We start from the raw sequence: 24,746 nt of genomic DNA, 5'->3' as shown, positions 1-24,746 counted from the left end.
TATACCCCGGGGCTACAAGTATAAGAGCGCTATACACCGGGGGTACAAGTATAAGAGCGCTATACCCCGGGGATACAAGTATAAGAGCACTATACCCCGGGGATACAAGTATAAGAGCACTATACACCGGGGCTAGAAGTATAAGAGCACTATACCCCGGGGATACAAGTATAAGAGCGCTATACCCCGGGGCTACAAGTATAAGAGCGCTATACACCGGGGGTACAAGTATAAGAGCGCTATACACCGGGGGTACAAGTATAAGAGCACTATACACCGGGGATACAAGTATAAGAGCGCTATACACCGGGGGTACAAGTATAAGAGCACTATACCCCGGGGATACAAGTATAAGAGCGCTATACCCCGGGGATACAAGTATAAGAGTGCTATACCCCGGGGATACAAGTATAAGAGCACTATACCCCGGGGATACAAGTATAAGAGCGCTATACCCCGGGGATACAAGTATAAGAGCACTATACCCCGGGGATACAAGTATAAGAGCGCTATACACCGGGGATACAAGTATAAGAGCACTATACACCGGGGATACAAGTATAAGAGCGCTATACACCGGGGATACAAGTATAAGAGCGCTATACCCCGGGGATACAAGTATAAGAGCACTATACACCGGGGGTACAAGTATAAGAGCGCTATACACCGGGGATACAAGTATAAGAGCGCTATACCCCGGGGATACAAGTATAAGAGCACTATACACCGGGGATACAAGTATAAGAGCGCTATACACCGGGGCTACAAGTATAAGAGCACTATACACCGGGGATACAAGTATAAGAGCACTATACACCGGGGATACAAGTATAAGAGCACTATACACCGGGGATACAAGTATAAGAGCGCTATACACCGGGGATACAAGTATAAGAGCGCTATACACCGAGGATACAAGTATAAGAGCACTATACACCGGGGATACAAGTATAAGAGCGCTATACACCGGGGATACAAGTATAAGAGCGCTATACCCCGGGGATACAAGTATAAGAGCACTATACACCGGGGGTACAAGTATAAGAGCGCTATACACCGGGGATACAAGTATAAGAGCGCTATACCCCGGGGATACAAGTATAAGAGCACTATACACCGGGGATACAAGTATAAGAGCGCTATACACCGGGGCTACAAGTATAAGAGCACTATACACCGGGGATACAAGTATAAGAGCACTATACACCGGGGATACAAGTATAAGAGCACTATACACCGGGGATACAAGTATAAGAGCGCTATACACCGGGGATACAAGTATAAGAGCACTATACACCGGGGCTACAAGTATAAGAGCACTATACACCGGGGATACAAGTATAAGAGCGCTATACACCGGGGCTACAAGTATAAGAGCACTATACACCGGGGGTACAAGTATAAGAGCACTATACACCGGGGCTACAAGTATAAGAGCACTATACCCCGGGGATACAAGTATAAGAGCACTATACACCGGGGGTACAAGTATAAGAGCGCTATACACCGGGGGTACAAGTATAAGAGCGCTATACACCGGGGATACAAGTATAAGAGCGCTATACCCCGGGGATACAAGTATAAGAGCACTATACACCGGGGGTACAAGTATAAGAGCGCTATACACCGGGGATACAAGTATAAGAGCACTATACCCCGGGGCTACAAGTATAAGAGCACTATACCCCGGGGATACAAGTATAAGAGCGCTATACACCGGGGATACAAGTATAAGAGCGCTATACCCCGGGGATACAAGTATAAGAGCGCTATACACCGGGGATACAAGTGTAAGAGCGCTATACCCCGGGGATACAAGTATAAGAGCACTATACACCGGGGATACAAGTATAAGAGCGCTATACCCCGGGGATACAAGTATAAGAGCGCTATACACCGGGGATACAAGTGTAAGAGCGCTATACCCCGGGGATACAAGTATAAGAGCACTATACACCGGGGATACAAGTATAAGAGCGCTATACCCCGGGGATACAAGTATAAGAGCGCTATACACCGTGGATACAAGTATAAGAGCGCTATACACCGTGGATACAAGTACTACTATTATCACTCTGCAGCCAGGCAGCTTTCCTTCTGCATCTTTTGGTTAGGGAATTGCTGCAGCGGTCATGTACCATTTACCATGCGATTGTGCCATCAAGGAAAGCGGAGCGGAGGAGTGGGGGACCAAGAGAGGTAGTCTTTCTTTTACAGTAAAAACAGGGCATTGCCACCGATGGTTGCAATAAAGTCGGTATTACCACCTTGTGGGGCAACAATAGGGGCATTATTACTGGTAGCAGCAACAAAGAGGGCATTACTACCGACAGGGCAGAAAACGGGAGCCTTATAACTGTGTGGGGACAGAAAGGCAGCATTATTACATTTTACTAATGCAGGTTTCTAAATAAAGTGAATTTTTAACCCCATGCATGCCTGCATATTTATTTAAAATACTGCAAATTGCATCCTCCTCCTCAGCCAAAGATACTCCCTAAAGATACTAAGATGAGGATTTCTACTCTTCTGCAAAATATACAATGCAGCCACTGGATACAAGTATTATCCACTAGACACTAGGGGTGCAAATATGACCCCACTAGAGACCAATGATACACGCAGGGGCGTAACTATAGGGGATGCAGACGGTGCGGCTGCACCCGGGCTTAGGAGCCATATGACCTCTCCTCTGCATATATGGAGCCCAGTACTATGACTAAAGCATTACAGTTGGGGGCCCCGTTACAGATTTTGCATTGAGGCCCAGAAGCTTCAAGTTAAACCTCTGGATACACATGTTAAATCCCTTAGACAACAGGGATATAGGCATTAACCTGCTAGACACTAGGGATGCAAATATAAACCACTAGACATCAGGGATGTGATCTATTAACCACTAGTTATCAGGGATATAATTTATAGACACAGTTATATAATTGATAGCATTCTAAGCACCAGGGATATAATTACTAATGCATCAGGCAAGTCTTGGCTGTCTTCCAGGCGCACAAATCAAAGCTGTGTTTGATAAGCTATCAAGACTCTTCAGTTCTACAGACGACTACCCATTCCTACTGATACATGTAGGGACAAATAATACTGCAAAAAAGGTCTTGCAACTATCTGCAGAGACTTTGAAGACCTTGGCTTGAAAGTGAAGGAACTAGGAGCTCAGGTGGTCTTCTCATCCATCTTCCCAGTGGATGGCCATGGAATAAGAAGATGAAACAGGATTCTAGAGGTGAACAACTGGCTACGTCGATGGTGCCGTCAGCAAAGATTTGGATTCCTAGACCATGGAGTGATTTACCTATATCTTGGGCTGCTTGCTAGAGACGGGTTGTACCTTACAGACAGGTAAGCATATATTTGGTGGACACCTTGCTTCACTCATTAGGAGAGCTTTAAACTAGAACAATATGGGAAGGGAAGTGAATGGTCAGGTAAAAATATACAGCTTATTAATACATTTGAGAACCTCACTATTGGAAGTGGAAAGAAAGAACAAAGACAAAAAATTCAGAAGGAAAGTGGAGGAGCAAGAGACCCCGATCACAAACTAACATGTTTCTACACCAAGGCCTAGAGCAGGGGAAACAAACAAGGAGAATTGGAGCGCCGAACACAGCAGGAGAAATATGATGTCATAGGCATCACGGAAACTTGGTGGAATGATACACATGATTGGAATACAAGGCTAGAAGGATACAACTTATTTATAAGACACAGACCTAATAAAAGGGGAGGAGGTGTTGTGTTGTATGTTAGGAAAACATTCATCTCCACAGAGATTCAAGCTTCAGAGCTGGGAGTTCTGTACAAACTTTGGGTAAGAATACAAGGAGAGAACAACAGATAGGACACCATTGTAGGCATTTACTATAGGCCGCCCGGACAAGCAGAAGATACTGATGAACTCTTCCTACATCAGATGGCCAAACTCTCAAAGAAGCCCAACATAGTGATCATGGGAGATTTTACCCATCCAGACATTTTTTGTGAATCTCTCAGGTAAAAGTAATGGATCCAACAAATTCTTATCCGCTCTTGCTGACAACTTTATCTTCCAAAAGGTAGAAGAGTAAACAAGGGGATCTGCTATCTTGGACCTAATTCTTACCAACAGGGAGGAAATGGTTGAGGAAGTAAGGGTGGCTGGGACCTTAGGAGGCAGTGATCATGCTAACAATGAATCTCAATAACAATGGGAGGAAGACCTGAGGAGGCTCAAACATCATGGTTGGACTGCAGAATGCAGATTTCAATGAACTCAGAAAGAGGGTAGGAAAGATTCAATGGCTGGATGTTCTTAAGGACAGAAATGTAGAAACTGTAGGGCAAATGTCAGAAAAGCTGACAATGAATTGAGGCTTGCAACAGAGGCCAGAAGCAATGAAGGATTTGGGGGGGTCAAAAGAAAAGTCAAAGATGCTATAAGATGTTTACAGGATAAAAATGGTGAATTGGTTAAGAATGATGTTGAGAAGGGCGAACTTCTAAATTCCTACTTTGTATCTGTTTTCTCTCAGAAAGTAGATGTAACATCAACTGATCTTCCCTGTGCTATTGGGTAGCAAACAAAGAAAAAAACTGTAGCCCTGCGCTGCTTTCTGAACAATACCAGTTTCAGGTATCACAAAGATAAACCTCAAGCTAAAAGCACAAGGTTTATTTTTACAATAAAAGAGGTCACACACCTCATAACCATCTACATAAAATACACTTGCGACGCGTTTCACCTTTCTCAAGCTTGAGGTTGATCTTTGTGATACCTGAAACTGGTATTGTTTAGAAAGCAGCGCAGGGCTACAGTTTTTTTCTTTGTTTGCTACCCTATTATCTGGCCTCTTATGAGGAACGGATTATTGTTTTGACCTGCGTCTCTCCAGCAAACTGGATCTTGATGAACCTTGGATAAAGCAACCCTTAAAGCCCACCAGGACCATTGGTGCAGACATGACCACCCTAGGGTGACATGTCGAGCACCGGGTGAGTTATATTATATTTTACTTCTTTGCTTGCTGTTACCCTTTAAAGGTGCCAGGCGCTCTCCCTGATTTCTATCTCCCTGTGCTATTGGGGGAATAAAAGAATGCAGGCTATTTGTAAGCAGAGAGATGGTGAGGGAACACTTAGCTAACGTACATGAATCCAAGTCTCAACGTCCAGATGAATTACATCCTAGGATACTAAAGGAAGCAGCGGAGGTAATTGCTGAACCACTCGCCATAATCTTTGAAAATTCCTGGAGAAAAAGAGAAGTCCCAGAAGATTGGAAAAGGCAAATGTTGTCCCTATCTTCAAAAAAGGGAAGAAGGTGGATCCAGGAAACTACAGGCCTGTGAGCCTGACTTCTTTACCGGGAAAGATCTTTGAACAAATTATTAAACAGCATGTATGCGCATACACGGATAAAAATGGAGTAATTACCCAGAGCCAGTATGGGTTTGTAACAAACAAGTCATGTCAGACTAATCTAATTTCCTTCTATGATAGTATCACTGACTGGGTCGATCAGGGAAATGCAGTGGATATAGTATATCTTGACTTTAGTAAAGCATTTGACAAAATATCTCATACCATACTAAATTGAAAAAATGACCAATTATGGGATTGATGAGGCAACTGTTAGGTGGATTCACAGCTTGTACTCATAGAGTGGTCATAAATGGCTGCACATCCAAGTGCAAGAATGTATCAAGTGGGGAACCACAAGGCTCTGTCCTAGGCCTGGTGTTGGTCAACAGTTTTATAAATGATCTGGAAGAGGGAATTGATGGGAAACGGATCAAATCTGCAGATGATACAAAGCTAGGAGGGTTAGCTAACACTAGGGTAAACAAAGAGAGACTATTCAAAAAGGTCTAGAAAAGCTTTCACAGTGGGTGGCAACTAACAGAATGGTATTTAACAAGGAGAAATGCAAAGTCCTACATCTGGGCAAGAAAAGTGAAAAAAGCACATACGGAATGGGAGTCATTGAACTGAGCAGCACATGGGAAAAAGACTTGGGTATACTAATAGATCAGAGACTGGGGTCTCCTTCACACACGCACTGCGACTTTTGGACGGCCGCGTCACGGCTGCAGTGCAGTCAAAAAATTGCATGAACTTATCGCTTATACAGCCCGTTCAGACGGCCTGGCTGCGGCAAGTAAACACTGTACTCGGAATACCGTCGGGCGGGGGAGAGTGTTTAGCTCTGCTAAAGTGCCTTCCCCTCTCCACCCCTTGCCAGCTGTCAGCAAAGGGAGGGGGCAGGAGCTAGTGTGCTAATCTCCCGCCCCCTCCCCTTGCTGGCAGCCAGCAAGGGGTGGAGAAGGGGGAGGGCGTTTAGCAGAGCCTCTGCCAAACTCCCTCCCACCTCTTTCTGGCAACTCCCTTAGACTCACATAGGAGTCAATGGGACCGGCTGCCATATTCTGGCTGGAAGATAGTTCTGGAACTATCTTTTCCATCCGGCGTAAAAACCGTATGCGCTATATTTTCCAGTCGGGCGGGAATACCATTGGGCGAGAGGGGGTTTTAGCTCTGCTAAACTGCCTTCCCCTCTCCACCCCTTGCCAGCTGTTGGCAAAGGGAGGGGACGGGAGCTAGTGTGCTAATCTCCCGCCCCCCCTTCCTTTGCTGGCAACTCCCATAGGAGTCTATGGGACCGGCTGCCATATTCCAGCTGGAAGATAGTTCCAGAACTACCTTTTCCGTCCAGCATAAAAACCGGCGTAAAAACTGTATGCGCCATATTTTCCAGTCGGCCATTTTTACGCTCTGGAAAATCAGCCATCTGAACTGATGCATTTGAATCCAATGCATCAGATGGTCGGATATATTGGCTGGCTGTGAAAACGCAGCCTATATACGCTCGTGTGAATAAGCCCTGGGGGCGCTTTCAGGAGGCTGTGTGCACAAGTACACTTGCCACTACAAAGCATACTTGTGCATGAATAGCTTTTTTTTTTCTTCTCGGCTTTTCAAACTCCTGCCATAGCGCAGGAGTTTGAAAGAAAACAGCCAAAAGATAGGTGTTGCCTTATCTTTTTGTTGCCCGTACAATTTTTCGGCGAAAATCCCAAAGGTGAAAACAAAAGTATTGAAATTCATGATTTTGTTTTGTCCCGTTACAGGACAAAAACATATTTGTTTGTTTAAGCCCTGAACATGAGTCAACAATGTGATGCAGCAGCAAAAAAGGCAAACACAATTCTGGGATGTATCAGGAGAAGCATAGAGTCTAGATTATGAGGTAATTATCCCTATATACTCTTCCTCTAGCCGCTTTCAAACAGTTGAGATTCTAGCTTGAGATTTGTGCATTGCAAGACGCAAAAACATCACAAGAATATGAACCCTATTCTTTTGAATTGGGTCATACACATGAGCAAAAAAAAAAATCACGGAATGTCCCATCTTCTCAAGTGCAATGCGAGGTTTACCATTGAAAACAATGGAAAGCACTCTGTGATCCCCCCGCCGCGGAGAATGATCACTACTTCCCTGAAGGAACGGGAGGAGGTTTTCATATGAAAACACCTTGCATACATGGCAAAATCGCATATTGGCGAGCGCTATATCAGGCCGAGTTTCATGGCGTTATATTGCACTAACTTATGTGAAATTAGCCTTAGTCAGACCTCATCTGGAATATTGTGTCCAGTTCTGGGCACCCCACTCTAAAAAAGACACAGACAAACTGGAGCAAGTTCAGAGAAGCGTTACCAAGATGGTGAGCGGTCTGCAAATCATGTCCTATGAGGAACGGTTAAAGGATCTGGGGATGTTTAGCAGAAGAGAAGGCTGAGAGGAGACTTAATAGCCGTCTACAAATATCTGAAGGGCTGTCACAGTGCAGAGGGATCAGCCCTATTCTCATCTGCACAAGGAAAGGCCAGAAGCAATGGGATGAAACTGAAAGGGAGGAGACACAGATTAGATATTAGACAGTGAGGGGGATCAATGAGTGGAACAGGTTACCACGGGAGGTGGGGAGTTCTCCTTCAATGGAAGTGTTCAAACAAAGGCTGGACAGACATCTGATGATTTAGTGATCCTGCACTGAGCAGGGGGTTGGACCCGATGACCCCGGAGGTCCCGCCAACTCTACCAGTCTAGGATTCTATGAGATCATGAGCGGTCATGTGTAATGAGGAACGGTTAAAGGATCTGGGAAGGTTAAGATAGCAGAAGAGAAGGCAAAAAATCCAGAGGGAGGTAGAAGCCAATATTCCCCATTTAAGGGCGCCCACCCACTGGCGTTTTTTTTCCCTGCGAAATTCGCAGCATTTCTTTCTCTGCAGGGGTCTATGGGACTTGTAATGTTAAAATCGCGATCGCGCAAAATCGCGATTTTGCGGTAAATTGCGATTTTGCGCGATCGCGATTTTAACATTACAAGTCCCATAGACCCCTGCAGAGAAAAAAATGCTGCAAATTTCGCAGGGAAAAAACGCCAGTGGGTGGGCGCCCTAAGGGAAAAAAATTCCTTCCTGACTCCAATCTGGAATTGGAATAATCCCCAAATCAGCGACCATCTGAAGGGATTAATGAGAACATGTAATATGGTATCGCTGAAGAATGACGCCCGGCCGCTCGGGAACTTGATGGGTCTCTTCTTTCATGGATTTGAGCAGCATAGCGCACATTTGTGCACGCATTGAGTGCGCTCCCCTCTCAGGGGTCTTTGACTCACAGATGCGCACAAAATAGAGCAGGCATTTGTTTGTTTACTTGTACAAGAAATGCGCAAACAGAATACAAAAAATACGTATGAACTCTTTGGCATGAATGGGCCCCAAATTTTTGGGCATGCACATTTTGCGTGTAAACATACGCCCGTGTCCATTTATGTTGCTGATTTATACTGCGGAATTCAATCCTTGAAATACAACCGGTAACTCCCACAGCAGATCTGCGGTTACAGCGCTGACTAATAAACAGCATTCAGGTGCGGAGGCGCTGCGGGGCGTCCACTGCGAAGACGTCATGTGTGAAGCTGGTCTAAGGGCACGGAAATTCCCACAGCGAACTGCAGATTCTGATGCCGAATTGCCTGCAGGATTCGGCTATTTTCAATTCCGCACCAAAGTCCCCATATTGGCAGTGCGGATACCGGGGCCGAGGCCTCACGGCCGATTCAGCGCTACAATGGAATCCATTGATTGCAATGGGATCGCTCACATTGCTTGTTCAGGACAGTCTCTTTTTGAAAGCCTCCTCCATCGCATGGAGATGTAACTGCTCATAATTTCGTAGATCAGAGGCCGCCTTCTGGGACCCCAAAGAATGTGCCCAAAACTCCTCCTTTTTGGAACAACCTCTGCCATGTCACATGCCTGCCCACAGATGCGACCAAGGCGAATGGGCATCCCCGTCATCAGAAGAAGTCTCAAACCTCGGCTACTCTCTCCCAAAGGCAGAAAGTACCAAAACCTCGCAGGATGGCGTCTCGCGGCACGTGATGAATATTTATGGGGTCGGGGTCAAGTACAGTTATTGTGAACTAAAAAGGAAGAGAAATAACATAAGCCTGTTCCCTACGCAAATAGGTGGCGCAGGAGCGGCCATAACGGCGCTGACAGCCGCGTGCAGGAGTCCGGAACATTCCTCAGGGAATTCTAGATTTGCTGCAGATTTGCTGCGGGACCCGACCAGAGCGCCTGCAGGGACCAGCGCCTACTCACCTGCGGCCCCGGCTCTGCATGCGCAGACCGGAGCTGGCGGCGGGTGAGTGACGTTGCTCAAAGAGCTCCGCACAGAAATAGGACCTGCCACGTGAGATTTCGTGCGGCCGTCAGCATAGGACTGCGTTTGTTAACGCAATCATATGCAGGCTTCCAGTGGCGGAAATTCCACGGGAAATCCCGCCGCAGAATTTCCGCTCATGTGCAGGCGCCCTTAGAGTGCAGAACGTCGGCGCCGTAGAGCGGGACACGGGGACCTACAGCCCCCTGCGATGTGTCCGCATCCTACGCTAGAGGTCTTACGTGGATGGCGGACGGTGTGGGAACCGATGACAAGGTGCATACAACATCTTCGACGAGCCACCCCTCCCAACACCATCCAGGCTCCGGAGCCTTGCAGCGCTGGGACACGTTCTGTAATCCTGTCCATGTAATGCGCTCTCGTTATGTAACTCTCCAGCGTATTAACGCTTATGTCACCAGAAGCCTCCTACAAGGAGCGGAGATAAGCGGCACTAACGATAGACACTAATCAGAGGGCAGTGATTTACATCAGTCCTGTAAGTCTCCATAATGAATGGCAGCGACGACTCGGGGTCTCAGAAGCGGGGATGCGTCATCTATTCATCTGGCCTGTCCTTAGCGCCCCATAAACACCGCCGTATGCGGCGATCAATACATTCCGTCCGGTTTAATGGAAAGAAGTCATCTTGTATAAGAGGAAGCTGTGGGTTTACTGCCGACTGACTCATCTCAATGAGCGCAGGACATGTGCGGGCCATAAGGAGGCGCTCTGTACTATGCTGTGTGGTCATCACTGCCCACACACTAAGGAGCCTAAGAGCTGGTATGCCCATGTACTATACAAAGTGAATGGGCACGGTGTGCCATGTGGGTAACGCAGTCGATGCGGCGGTATGGGTAGAAGAGAATGCAGCCATTCACGGTGATAGTGATGAAGAGGTGAAGGGCTTGCTGGCTGTATACTGGCAGTAGTAAGGTCTCCAGTATACAGGGAGGGGGTTGTGGTTGGGGGCGCTCCGCTGTGGCAGTAGTAAGGTCTCCAGTATACAGGGAGGGGGTTGTGGTTGAGGGCGCTCCGCTGTGGCAGTAGTAAGGTCTCCAGTATACAGGGAGGGGGTTGTGGTTGGGGGCGCTCCGCTGTGGCAGTAGTAGGATCTCCAGTATACAAGGAGGGGGTTGTGGTTGGGGGCGCTCCACTGTGGCAGTAGTAAGGTCTCCAGTATACAGGGAGGGGGTTGTGGTTGGGGGCGCTCCGCTGTGGCAGTAGTAAGGTCTCCAGTATACAGGGAGGGGGTTGTGGTTGGGGGCGCTCCGCTGTGGCAGTAGTAAGGTCTCCAGTATACAGGGAGGGGGTTGTGGTTGGGGGCGCTCCGCTGTGGCAGTAGTAGGATCTCCAGTATACAAGGAGGGGGTTGTGGTTGGGGGCGCTCCACTGTGGCAGTAGTAAGGTCTCCAGTATACAGGGAGGGGGTTGTGGTTGGGGGCGCTCCGCTGTGGCAGTAGTAAGGTCTCCAGTATACAGGGAGGGGGTTGTGGTTGGGGGCGCTCCGCTGTGGCAGTAGTAGGATCTCCAGCATACAAGGAGGGGGTTGTGGTTGGGGGCGCTCCGCTGTGGCAGTAGTAGGATCTCCAGTATACAAGGAGGGGGTTGTGGTTGGGGGCGCTCCACTGTGGCAGTAGTAAGGTCTCCAGTATACAGGGAGGGGGTTGTGGTTGGGGGCGCTCCGCTGTGGCAGTAGTAAGGTCTCCAGTATACAGGGAGGGGGTTGTGGTTGGGGGCGCTCCGCTGTGGCAGTAGTAAGGTCTCCAGTATACAGGGAGGGGGTTGTGGTTGGGGGCGCTCCGCTGTGGCAGTAGTAAGGTCTCCAGTATACAGGGAGGGGGTTGTGGTTGGGGGCGCTCCGCTGTGGCAGTAGTAAGTTCTCCAGTATACAGGGAGGGGGTTGTGGTTGGGGGCGCTCCGCTGTGGCAGTAGTAAGGTCTCCAGTATACAGGGAGGGGGTTGTGGTTGGGGGCGCTCCACTGTGGCAGTAGTAAGGTCTCCAGTATACAGGGAGGGGGTTGTGGTTGGGGGCGCTCCGCTGTGGCAGTAGTAAGTTCTCCAGTATACAGGGAGGGGGTTGTGGTTGGGGGCGCTCCGCTGTGGCAGTAGTAAGGTCTCCAGTATACAGGGAGGGGGTTGGGGGTGCTCCGCTGTGGCAGTAGTAAGGTCTCCAGTATACAGGGAGGGGGTTGTGGTTGGGGGCGCTCCGCTGTGGCAGTAGTAAGGTCTCCAGTATACAGGGAGGGGGTTGTGGTTGGGGGTGCTCCGCTGTGGCAGTAGTAAGGTCTCCAGTATACAGGGAGGGGGTTGTGGTTGGGGGGGCTCCGCTGTGGCAGTAGTAAGGTCTCCAGTATACAGGGAGGGGGTTGTGGTTGGGGGGCGCTCCGCTGTGGCAGTAGTAAGGTCTCCAGTATACAGGGAGGGGGTTGTGGTTGGGGGCGCTCCGCTGTGGCAGTAGTAAGGTCTCCAGTATACAGGGAGGGGGTTGTGGTTGGGGGCGCTCCGCTGTGGCAGTAGTAAGGTCTCCAGTATACAGGGAGGGGGTTGTGGTTGGGGGGCGCTCCGCTGTGGCAGTAGTAAGGTCTCCAGTATACAGGGAGGGGGTTGTGGTTGGGGGCGCTCCGCTGTGGCAGTAGTAAGGTCTCCAGTATACAAGGAGGGGGGTGTGGTTGGGGGGCGCTCCGCTGTGGCAGTAGTAAGGTCTCCAGTATACAGGGAGGGGGTTGGGGGCGCTCCGCTGTGGCAGTAGTAAGTTCTCCAGTATACAGGGAGGGGGTTGTGGTTGGGGGCGCTCCGCTGTGGCAGTAGTAAGGTCTCCAGTATACAGGGAGGGGGTTGTGGTTGGGGGCGCTCCGCTGTGGCAGTAGTAAGTTCTCCAGTATACAGGGAGGGGATTGTGGTTGGGGGCGCTCCGCTGTGGCAGTAGTAAGTTCTCCAGTATACAGGGAGGGGGTTGGGGGCGCTCTGCTGTGGCAGTAGTAAGGTCTCCAGTATACAGGGAGGGGGTTGGGGTTGGGGGCGCTCCGCTGTGGCAGTAGTAAGGTCTCCAGTATACAGGGAGGGGGTTGTGGTTGGGGGCGCTCCGCTGTGGCAGTAGTAAGGTCTCCAGTATACAGGGAAGGGGTTGTGGTTGGGGGGCGCTCCGCTGTGGCAGTAGTAAGGTCTCCAGTATACAGGGAGGGGGTTGTGGTTGGGGGGCGCTCCGCTGTGGCAGTAGTAAGGTCTTCAGTATACAGGGAGGGGGTTGTGGTTGGGGGCGCTCCGCTGTGGCAGTAGTAAGGTCTCCAGTATACAGGGAGGGGATTGGGGGGCGCTCCGCTGTGGCAGTAGTAAGGTCTCCAGTATACAGGGAGGGGGTTGTGGTTGGGGGCGCTCCGCTGTGGCAGTAGTAAGGTCTCCAGTATACAGGGAGGGGGTTGTGGTTGGGGGGCGCTCCGCTGTGGCAGTAGTAGGATCTCCAGTATACAAGGAGAGGGTTGTGGTAGGGGGCGCTCCGCTGTGGCAGTAGTAGGATCTCCAGTACACAGGTAGGGGGTTGTGGTTGGGGGCGCTCCGCTGTGGCAGTAGTAAGGTCTCCAGTATACAAGGAGGGGGTTGAGGTTGGGGCGCTCGGCTGTGGCAGTAGTAGGATCTCCAGTATACAGGTAGGGGGTTGTGGTTGGGGGCGCTCCGCTGTGGCAGTAGTAAGGTCTCCAGTATATAGGGAGGGGGTTGTGGTTGGGGGGCGCTCCACTGTGACAGTAGTAGGATCTCCACCATACAGGGGGGGGGGGGTTGTGGTTGGGGGGCGCTCTGCTGTGGCAGTAATAAGGTCTCCAGTATATAGGGAGAGGGTTAGGGGGCGCTCCGCTGTGGCAGTAGTAAGGTCTCCAGTATACAGGGAGGGGGTTGTGGTTGGGGGCGCTCCGCTGTGGCAGTAGTAAGGTCTCCAGTATACAGGGAGGGGGTTGGGGGCGCTCCACTGTGGCAGTAGTAAGGTCTCCAGTATACAGGGAGGGGGTTGTGGTTGGGGCGCTCCGCTGTGGCAGTAGTAAGGTCTCCAGTATACAGGGAGGGGGTTGTGGTTGGGGGGCGCTCCGCTGTGGCAGTAGTAGGATCTTCAGTATACAAGGAGGAGGTTGTGGTTGGGGGTGCTCCGCTGTGGCAGTAGTAAGGTCTCCAGTATACAGGGAGGGGGTTGTGGTTGGGGGTGCTCCGCTGTGGCAGTAGTAAGGTCTCCAGTATACAGGGAGGGGGTTGTGGTTGGGGGGCGCTCCGCTGTGGCAGTAGTAAGTTCTCCAGTATACAGGGAGGGGGTTGGGGGCGCTCCGCTGTGGCAGTAGTAAGGTCTCCAGTATACAGGGAGGGGGTTGTGGTTGGGGGCGCTCCGCTGTGGCAGTAGTAACGTCTCCAGTATATAGGGAGGGGGTTGTGGTTGGGGGCGCTCCGCTGTGGCAGTAGTAAGGTCTCCAGTATACAGGGAGGGGGTTGTGGTTGGGGGCGCTCCGCTGTGGCAGTAGTAAGGTCTTCAGTATACAGGGAGGGGGTTGTGGTTGGGGGGCGCTCTGCTGTGGCAGTAGTAAGGTCTCCAGTATATAGGGAGAGGGTTATGGGGCGCTCCGCTGTGGCAGTAGTAAGGTCTCCAGTATACAGGGAGGGGGTTGTGGTTGGGAGCGCTCCGCTGTGGCAGTAGTAAGGTCTTCAGTATACAGGGAGGGGGTTGGGGGCGCTCCGCTGTGGCAGTAGTAAGGTCTCCAGTATACAGGGAGGGGGTTGTGGTTGGGGGGCGCTCCGCTGTGGCAGTAGTAGGATCTCCAGTATACAGGGAGGGGGTTGTGGTTGGGGGCGCTCCGCTGTGGCAGTAGTAAGGTCTCCAGTATACAGGCAGGGGATTGTGGTTGGGGGGCGCTCCGCTGTAGCAGTAGTAGGATCTCCAGTATACAAGTAGGGGGTTGTGGTTGGGGGCGCTCCGCTGTGGCAGTAGTAAGGTCTTCAGTATACAAGGAGGGGGTTGAGGTTGGGGCGCTCCGCTGTGGCAGTAGTAAGGTCTCCAGTAAACAGGGAGGGGGTTGTGGTTGGGGGCGCTCCGCTGTGGCAGTAGTAAGGTCTCCAGTATACAAGTAGGGGGTTGTGGTTGGGGGCGCTCCGCTGTGGCAGTAGTAAGGTCTTCAGTATACAAGGAGGGGGTTGAGGTTGGGGCGCTCCGCTGTGGCAGTAGTAAGGTCTCCAGTATACAGGGAGGGGGTTGTGGTTGGGGGCGCTCCGCTGTGGCAGTAGTAAGGTCTCCAGTATACAGCGAGGGGGTTGTGGTTGGGGGCGCTCCGCTGTGGCAGTAGTAAGGTCTCCAGTATACAGGGAGGGGGTTGTGGTTGGGGGGCGCTCGGCTGTGGCAGTAGTAAGGTCTCCAGTATACAGGGAGGGGGTTGTGGTTGGGGGGCGCTCCGCTGTGGCAGTAGTAAGGTCTCCAGTATATAGGGAGAGGGTTAGGGGGCGCTCCGCTGTGGCAGTAGTAAGGTCTCCAGTATACAGGGAGGGGGTTGTGGTTGGGGGGCGCTCCGCTGTGGCAGTAGTAAGGTCTCCAGTATACAGGTAGAGGGTTGTGGTTGGGGGCGCTCCGCTGTGGCAGTAGTAAGGTCTCCAGTATACAGGGAGGGGGTTGGGGGCGCTCCGCTGTGGCAGTAGTAGGGTCTCCAGTATACAGGGAGGGGGTTGGGGGCGCTCCGCTGTGGCAGTAGTAAGGTCTCCAGTATACAGCGAGGGGGTTGTGGTTGGGGGCGCTCCGCTGTGGCAGTAGTAAGGTCTCCAGTATACAGCAAGGGGGTTGTGGTTGGGGGCGCTCCGCTGTGGCAGTAGTAAGGTCTCCAGTATACAGGGAGGGGGTTGGGGGCGCTCCGCTGTGTACTATAATTAGTGAAGTGCCTGTAGTGAAGGCAGCCGCCTCGGAATCTGCCCGCACAATACCAACTCTAGGAAACTCTGGAAGCTTTTAAGATCCCACCAGGTTCCAGCTCCGCAGCTGCCATGGTAACGATTGTACTCTGCCATATTTACAGGCTTTAACCCTCTCCCGTACAAAAGTATTAACAAGGTCTCGTTAATGCTGCACAAATACATTCCTGCTCTCAACTGTAAGCCAATCCTGTTGTACTCAACCCAGATCCCCCGAGTCACCCCAATAATCCGAGAGGGGACTTCAGAAAATTCAGTCAGATTCTGTCCTAAACTTGTAGGTATTACTCGTTAAGAGATATATCCACCTCGGAGTGCAGACAGTAGGGTAACGGCACATAGTGTCGGGTCACTGTGTAAGTGTATGACATTACTGATCCTGGACTGATCCCGAGTTACATCCTGTAGATCCATTTATTATAAAAGTGAAAAACAACCATGACAAGAACAGAAATATTGGCATAAGACATAAACACAAAACAAAAACATATTATCACGTGTGTTACTTCAGGACAAGGGGACAAAAGCCAAAGGTCCATCTGGTCCAAACAATACACACAGCACACTACACCAACCTGCACTCCAAACTACACTCACTCATCCTCACCAATACATATACGCTACATACTACATGTAACAATATACCCACATGTAAGAAAACATCCCTAACTCACAGGATCCAGCCTGATCCAAAAAAGGAAGAAAGAAAACCCGACTAATAATCGAAACTCCAACCAAAACAATTCTATAATAATGACAATAACAAAAGTAATAATAACAATAATGACCAATACCTTTTTTTTTGTGATGCCCCCCACCTAGAGAATAAAACCTCACGTAATCCTAAACTAACCTTATAGCTAGACCAAACCACCACACACCCCACACAACCCCCTACGGTGCAGCCTGGAAGCCACACCTGCATCCCAAGTCCGTGCTCAATGTCTATGTCCAGGACGAGCCAAGCTGCACCGTATTACACGCCCTGCCCGCCGCAGCCTGAGGGCCACGCCCGCACCCAACCTCAAATGGGCGGCCGACCCAACCGTTCACCAGTCGGAAAGTCTTAGCCCCCGCATACAATGTCCTGAGCCAATTGACAAACCCCACCGGCAGGCCATATCTCAGAAGAACAGACCAGAGGTATTCGTGGTTAACCCGATCAAACGCTTTGGCCTGATCCAAGGACAGCAAGTACCCCTCCCAGTGACTCGCCCTACTCTGCTCCACTGTCTCCTGGACACCGAGAACAGCACTAAAGGTGCTATGACCTGGAACAGAGCAATGCTGGGCCCCCGAGAGGAGCTGGGGTGCAAACTTGACCAGCAGATTAAACCGCATTTTTGCCAGAACCTTCCTGTCCGTACTGAGAAGCGCTATGGGACGCCAGTTCTCAATACGGCTCGAGTCTTTACCCTTTGACAGAAGGATCAAAGCTGACTTCCTCATTGACCTAGGCACAGTGCCCGAGGAAAAACACTCATTCAATACCTCCGTCAAGAGGGGACTCAAGAGGTCCTTGAAGGTCTTATAATACTCAGATGTTAAGCCATCAATCGCCAGTATAACTTCCTCTACTCTGATTTTTTTCTGTCAAAACATCAAGAGAGGTTTCTAACCCGGCTCAGGGACAGTATCAGCCAGGAATGCAGACATCACTTCCGAATCTAGATCCCTCTTTCCCAAGAGTTGTGAGTAGTAGGATCTGACGACCTCCAGAATACCTGATCTGGATCGATTCAGGGATCCTGTACTATCGACCAGTCCAGTGACCACTTTACTTTTCACTGACATCCTGCAGTTTCTGTAAGGGTTAGGTGAGCGGTACTTCCCGAAATCCCTCTCAAAAACCAAGGATGCGTGTCTGTCATACTGGCACTTCTTGAGCAAAGATTTCACTCTGGAGATCATCTCACGGCTACTTCCAGTCAAAACGAGATGTTCAAGTTTCCTCCTCAGGCCTTGATAGAGGCGGTACCTGTCCAGGCATCTGAGGTTGGAGAGCTCTCGGAAGAACCTTGCCGCCCTCCTCTTGAACATCTCCCACCACTCTTACTACTACTGAGATCCAGTAATGGTACCTGGCTCTGCAGAAAATCTTCAAAGGACTGTCTTATCTCTGCTTCCTCCAGGAGTGACAAATTCAGTCTCCACAAACATCTGCCCATCCGGGGGGTCTCTGCAACATTCAGAAAAAAAAACAATATTAGACGGTGGTCAGAAAATTCCACCTCAACAACAGACACTGGTAGAGAGACGGCTCCCTCCAAAAAAAACCTGTCAATTCTAGACCTACTCATACCTCTATAAAAGGTGAATTCATTGTGGCCTGTGGTGTGCTGGATGTGGACATCTACCAGGCAAGCCTCGCTAGCTATACTGTTAAGTGCAACGCTGTCAAAAGCCAACCGCCTGTCTCCAGAGCCTCCCCTATCCGGGCTCTTGTGACTGCATTAAAGTTACCACCAAAGATAACTTGGCGGCTGGTAAAAAGGTAGGGCCTGATCTTCATGAAAAGACTCTTCCTGTCTTTTTTTGACTGGTGACCGTACATGTTGACAAGTCCTAATTCTTGTCCCTTCATGAGGACATCTAAGATCAGGCAACTTCCAATTTCAAATTCAATAACTCGTCGGCATTCAACCGCTGCGGTAAAAAGGACCGCCACTCCGCTATACGGCTCGGCCGCAAGAGACCAGTAGAAAGGGCCTGACCTCAACTCCCTTTTTGCCTTATGTATGGCCGCGAAATCAGACAGCCTGGTCTTCTGCAAAAATAAAATGTCGGCTTCAACGCGGCCGAGAAAATCAAAAGGACGCAAATCTAGCCGTATCTGACTTAATGCTGGCAATGTTAATTAATGCCAGAGTCAGCGGGGTGGATAATCATAAGTGATAAATTAGATGGCTTTCTTCCTCACACCCTTTTCCTCGGGGTTAGAGGAAAGCCCCTTGCCTATTTTTTTTTAGACACAGATGTGTCCATAGCGAGGGATCTCCCGATCCTATTGTCCTTCTTTCTAGGCTCCAAAGTAGCCCCCTCAAGGAGGAGACTCAGCGCCCCCTGTTGACCCTTTTTTTTACCCTAGGAACCTTGCCTTTCACTTTCCCCTCAGAGGAGGAGAAAGTGATGTCTTGAAGGGCCCAGAACCTATTAAAGAGTCCAACTGGAGGTGAGCAGGCTTCTCCTTCCAGTACTTGGCCCATAGTGGAAGAAGATCTTGAATCCCCCTTTTGTTTCCTCCTCGTGGCACCTAGCTTACACCTTTTCTCTCACCTCCTATTGCCTTCCTCATACACACTTTCATAGTGGTAGGAATCTGCAGTTGGTCTTACCCTCCTCCCTCTGGATCCTCCTGTCCTCTTCCTCCACTTCGCTATCCCTCAAAGCTTCAGCCACAAGATTCACTTCTGGAACAGTGGCCACTATTGACCCACCTGCCAACTGCTCTGTCTGCATTTCTCCTGATGCCTCTGCTCAGCAGGTGTCTTTTGATGGTTCTTCCCTGGCTCTTAAGCTCCCCCACCTCTGCTAGTCCCTCCCCCCACCGCCGAAACCACACCATGTCCACCATCCGTAGGGGATGAGACTGCATTGGCAAAGGAACGCAGACAGAAAATGGGTGACCGAGGTCCCTGCCGAGGAAGGCTGCAGATGGTAGGTGAGCCACTGAGTTACCTGAACACTTCAGCTTGACCATCAACAACCAGGCCCCAGACCATATGCCATGCTCATCCCTGTTTTTCCTGGGCATCTCCGTCGCCTCTCTGTACTGACCGAGCCATGTCATGATATCAAAACAAGAAAGCCACTCATTAGGAGTCAAAACGGTCACCTTGTTGGTCTCATTCTGGCGAGACACCACCTGGAAGATGAAGTCTCGCCAGCCAGGCTCACTTTTTACCAGCTTATAATTAGCACAACCTCCAGCTGTATTGTTCTTTACTGCGCCTTTCATACTGACCTCCCTGCCCCCATTACCAACTAACACAGGGACAGGGGGTCTGACCAGCTCGGCCCTTTTCTCCACAACCCCCCACTCCAGGCCCACCACAGAGCCCAAGCCAGGGGAACTCTTGGGGTCAGAACTCTGATCCGACTTCACAGCCAGAGCAGCGCTCCCAGGAACTGAAACAAACCCGAGCTTATCCTACAGCTTCTCCGGTTTCTTTCTCCTTTTTCTTATCCCCGCATCTTCCTCCAGCAATTCAATCGCCAAACATAAAGCCCCCCCATATGCACAGAGGCTTCCAGCTGTGGGGTCTTCTGTACCTGCAGCCTTCCTATTTTTCCATCCACCTCAGATTCCCATGAGGTATGTGACAGTTCAATCTGCTCGGGCAGCAGGTCTCTGGGATTTGTAGTGCCACTCTGGGTTGGTGCTAGTTCTTCAGAACATACGGGCTGCTCCCCAGGGACTCCTGCACATCCTTGTAGACCTCCTCATCAGAGGCTTCACCCTCACCTGATGATTTGGTTTGCTCTTGGCCACTGCGCCTTGCAGCCATCTTTGCAAACCGGTTGTTATTTTTTCCTTAAAAGGGGCCGCTCTCCTCTAGTATTTTTGTCCTTACCGCTTCCCACATGCTAATGCAGTCCTTGCACTCCTTCATTGCCCTCCTGGCTTCTGCCTTTTTCTCTTGAGAAGCTTTTTTGCTCCATTATCATCTTAGCATCACACAACTTCCCCTTTTGCACGACCAACATTTTTCCTGCAAAGTTGTAGTCACATTTTTAGTCAGCCGGGAGGCCAACTCATCGATTCCTCTTTCTGCCTGTCACTCCATTTCCCCACGTTTGCCAGTGTCTGTGGCTCACCTACTCTCCGGTGGGTCTGGCTGCGGGTCATAATATCGCTCCCTGCGCTGTCGGAAGCCGCCGTGCTGACAAACAGGGGCACGCTGCTGCAGCCACGACCGGGTCCAAGTCTTCTCTTTCCCTCACCTGCAGCTCCTGCCTTCTTACATGCTGCTGGCTTCTCTGGCACCAGTGGCAATGTTTTTTCTTAAGTTGCAAATGCCCCTGCTGATGCCACCACTGCCATCAATCCCCCCCCCCCTCCCCAGAGTGGCCCTGGAAAAAGCAGGTGCAGGACTCCCATTTCCAAAGAAGCCTAGAAAGGTGCACTTTCCCTGAGATCCAAACACAGCCAAAACCTCCTATCAGACCTCACCCTGGAAGTTACAGAGCTTCACCAGCACACACCCTACTCCAGAGCTGCACTCACTGTTCTCCTGATGGAGTCACTGTGTACATGCATTACTGGTCCTGAGTTACATCCTGTATTATACTCCAGAGCTGCACTCACTGTTCTCCTGATGGAGTCACTGTGTACATGCATTACTGGTCCTGAGTTACATCCTGTATTATACTCCAGAGCTGCACTCACTGTGTGGAGTCACTGTGTACATACATTACTGGTCCTGAGTTCTCTCTCCAGAGCTGCACTATGTTTTTCCTCTTCTCACCCCAGGGTTTGAGGGTTTCATCTCATTTGACAGAACCCCTTCTTGATGGAATCCTGATATGAGGTCTATATAGACCTGCTGACTCCTGCCTACACCTGCTCCCCTGACTCCTGCCTACACCTGCGCCCCTGACTCCTGCCTACACCAGTGCCCCTGACTCCTGCCTACACCTGCGCCCCTGTCTCCTGCCTACACCTGCGCCCCTGTCTCCTGCCTACACCTGCGCCCCTGACTCCTGCCTACACCTGCGCCCCTGACTCCTGCCTACACCTGCGCCCCTGACTCCTGCCTACACCTGCGCCCCTGACTCCTGCCTACACCTGCGCCCCTGTCTCCTGCCTACACCTGCGCCCCTGACTCCTGCCTACACCTGCGCCCCTGTCTCCTGCCTACACCTGCGCCCCTGTCTCCTGCCTACACCTGCGCCCCTGTCTCCTGCCTACACCTGCGCCCGTCTCCTGCCTACACCTGCGCCGCTGTCTCCTGCCTACACCTGCGCCCCTGTCTCCTGCCTACACCTGCGCCCCTGACTCCTGCCTACACCTGCGCCCCTGTCTCCTGCCTACACCTGCACCCCTGTCTCCTGCCTACACCTGCGCCCCTGTCTCCTGCCTACACCTGCACCCCTGTCTCCTGCCTACACCTGCACCCCTGTCTCCTGCCTACACCTGCGCCCCTGACTCCTGCCTACACCTGCGCCCCTGACTCCTGTCTACACCTGCGCCCCTGACTCCTGTCTACACCTGCGCCCCTGACTCCTGTCTACACCTGCGCCCCTGACTCCTGTGTCAGCAGCTCACCACTCCACATCACTGCCAGGAAAGTATGTGCACCCCAAGCGTCACCTTCATATGTGCTTATATTGTACAATACTACGGGCATTAAAGGGGTATTCTCAACTTATAATATCACGTGTTCCCACTGGCCATAATCACATCACATGACCTCAGAATTACACCAAATCAACTTATTACATCCCATCTCCTCCTTATTAAATGATGTCACCTCGTCGTTACATCACAACCGCAATATTATATCACGGAACCTCATTATTACACCCCAACTCCTCACTATTATTGTATCACTCTACCTCATTATCATGTCCCGTAACCTCATAATACATATCTCCTCACTGTCATGTCATATTATATCATGCCATTGATACCATGCAGCAGTTGCTGGTCCTTCCGGGGTGGCGGGGGAGGGTCCCGCTGTCGGGGCGCGTCCCCCTGGCTTGTTGTTGGGCTGCTGGGGGCGCAGGTGCCTTGCCGGGGTGGTGCTGGTGGCGAGCGCGCACCTGTGAGTGCAGCTGCCGTACTCGAGCTCCCTTTTATTATCTTCTGTTGGGAGTTGGCTGTCTCCCTCTTTGTTTAAAGGTCAGGCAGAGCCTTGCAATCACTGCCAGTTATTGGTTTCCCTCAGTGTGTTAGCTACTCTGCCTCTGTTGGTCTCCTGCTTCTGTCAGCTTGTCTGCTATACCTTGCTATTATCCATCTGCCTCAGTTCTGCTTAGTATTGTTCGTGTTGGTTATTAACATCTGCCTTTTCTGTCGGTATTCTACCCTTTCCATCCAGGTACGCCAGCGTCCCTTTTTTTTGGTCCCTAGTTAGAGTAGGGACTGCCGCCCAGTTGCCCGCCTGGGGTTAGCCAGGAGTGGAGGCACCCGGGCTGGTGTATCACGGGTAGTGTACTGCAACAGCCATCTCCTTATGTCATATTACCTCACTATTAGATCCCATCTCCTATTACATCACAACCGCACTATTATACCATGGCACCTCACTATTAGATCACACCCAAACTGTTTCAGGGTATTTGCCTGACTGTACACTGATAAAGGGTAAATACCCGGAAACAGCTGTCTGTACATGGAGTCTGGCTTTGCTTTTAATTCACAGTCATTATTACAAGGCTTGCATAAAGAGCCTAACTTTGGCTTGAAGGAATGCTGCCTTCCAATAGGTGGCGCTGTGAAGGTATTATTCCATCTCCCTTATTTTCACATTACCTAGAGGAGCATGAATGGTCTTTTGACTTTCCTCGCTTACCGTCTAGGTGCTCTCCCTAAGGAGAAAAAATAGCATTTTTGACCCAAACAAGTAGCACATGACGGGGAAGGACTGTGGAGCATAACAGTCCTACTATCTACCAGGGGACCCTGTGCCCTCATGATGACAGCTGAGGAATATCCTGCCGGACACCACCGCCCTGACCGCCGACTGCACATGACTAGTGATCCGCCATCTTACCAAGTGTCTGACACATTGTTGTCACTTCAATGCGCTTTGATTGCTGTTTTTTTCTGTACACTAAACAGCAGAGAGGATATTTTTAGTATCTGCTAATTGGGGCAGGTGACAGTGTATATCACAGGCCGGGTGGCCTACATGATGTTATGTGGATGTCATGTGCTTCTAGGTCCATGCTCGGATCATTGCTGCAGCGGTGAGTCAGCCTGGCCTAAAGGACCCTCCCTGACCCCCGGCCCACTGCCGTACAAACACCATAAGGCGGCACATGCAGCTTCTACGGAGCCGCCTCGTATGACTGTATGCAGTCGTCCACCACAGGGTCCCCTGAGATAATCCTCCACAGGGGCCCCCAAGTCACCTACCACAGGGGCCCCCAAGTCATCTACCACAGGGCCCCCCCCCGGAGTCATCCACCACAGGGCCCCCCCGGAGTCATCCACCACAGGACCCCCCCCCCCAGTCATCCACCACAGGACCCCCCCCCCCCAGAGTCATCCACCACAGGACCCCCCCCCCCAGAGTCATCCACCACAGGACCCCCCCCCCCAGAGTCATCCACCACAGGACCCCTCCCCAGAGTCATCCACAACAGGACCCCCCCCCCCGAGAGTCATCCACCACAGGACCCCCCCCCCCCCAGAGTCATCCACCACAGGACCCCCCCCCCCAGAGTCATCCACCACAGGGCCCCCAAGAGTCATCCACCATAGGGACACCAGGAGTCATTTATCTCAGGACCCCCCCAGGTTCATCTACCACAGGACCCCCCAGAGTCATCTACCACAGGACCCCCCAGAGTCATCTACCACAGGACCCCCCAGAGTCAGCTACCACAAGGCCCATTGAAGACATCTACCACAAGGCCCCTTGGAGTCAGCTACCACAGGGCACCCCAGAGTCATCTACCATAGGATCACCCAGAGTCACCTACCAAAGGGACCCTTGAGTCATCTACCACAGGGCCCCCGGGAGTCATCTACTGACCCAGTATTATCTCACTACTCCCCCAGTATTATTACCTCATTGCTACCCCAGTATTATCTTATTGCTACCCCAGTATTATCTTACTGCTACCCCAGTATTATCTTATTGCTACCCCAGTATTATCTTACTGCTACCCCAGTATTATCTCACTGTTAGCCCCGTAATATCTCACTACTAACCCAGTATTATCTCAGTACTACCCCAGTATTATTACCTCACTACTACCCCAGTATTATCTCACTATTACCCCAGCATTATTACCTCACTGCTACCGTTATCTCATTAATACCTCAGTATCACCTCACCCCTACCCCAGTATTATCTCAATACTACCCTAGTATCATTACCTCACTGCTACCCCAATAT

General features: G+C 50.9%; 1 protein-coding gene across 1 annotated transcript in view; it reads right to left on the bottom strand.

Annotated features, from left to right (window-relative positions):
• FBXO41 (F-box protein 41) overlaps window positions 1-24,746 on the bottom strand; it is a 112,667-nt gene that overhangs the window by 67,982 nt on the left and 19,939 nt on the right. Inside the window, exon 2 of the mRNA XM_066574585.1 lies at window positions 17,757-17,854. The gene's annotated coding sequence lies outside the window, so the exon portion shown is untranslated. The remainder of the gene's footprint in view (window positions 1-17,756; window positions 17,855-24,746) is intronic.

Source organism: Eleutherodactylus coqui, chromosome 7 (assembly GCF_035609145.1).
Source record: "Eleutherodactylus coqui strain aEleCoq1 chromosome 7, aEleCoq1.hap1, whole genome shotgun sequence".
NCBI classification, from domain to species: domain Eukaryota; kingdom Metazoa; phylum Chordata; class Amphibia; order Anura; family Eleutherodactylidae; genus Eleutherodactylus; species Eleutherodactylus coqui.
Note: the sequence above shows the minus strand (reverse complement) of the source record. Positions and strands in the feature narration are given on the sequence as shown.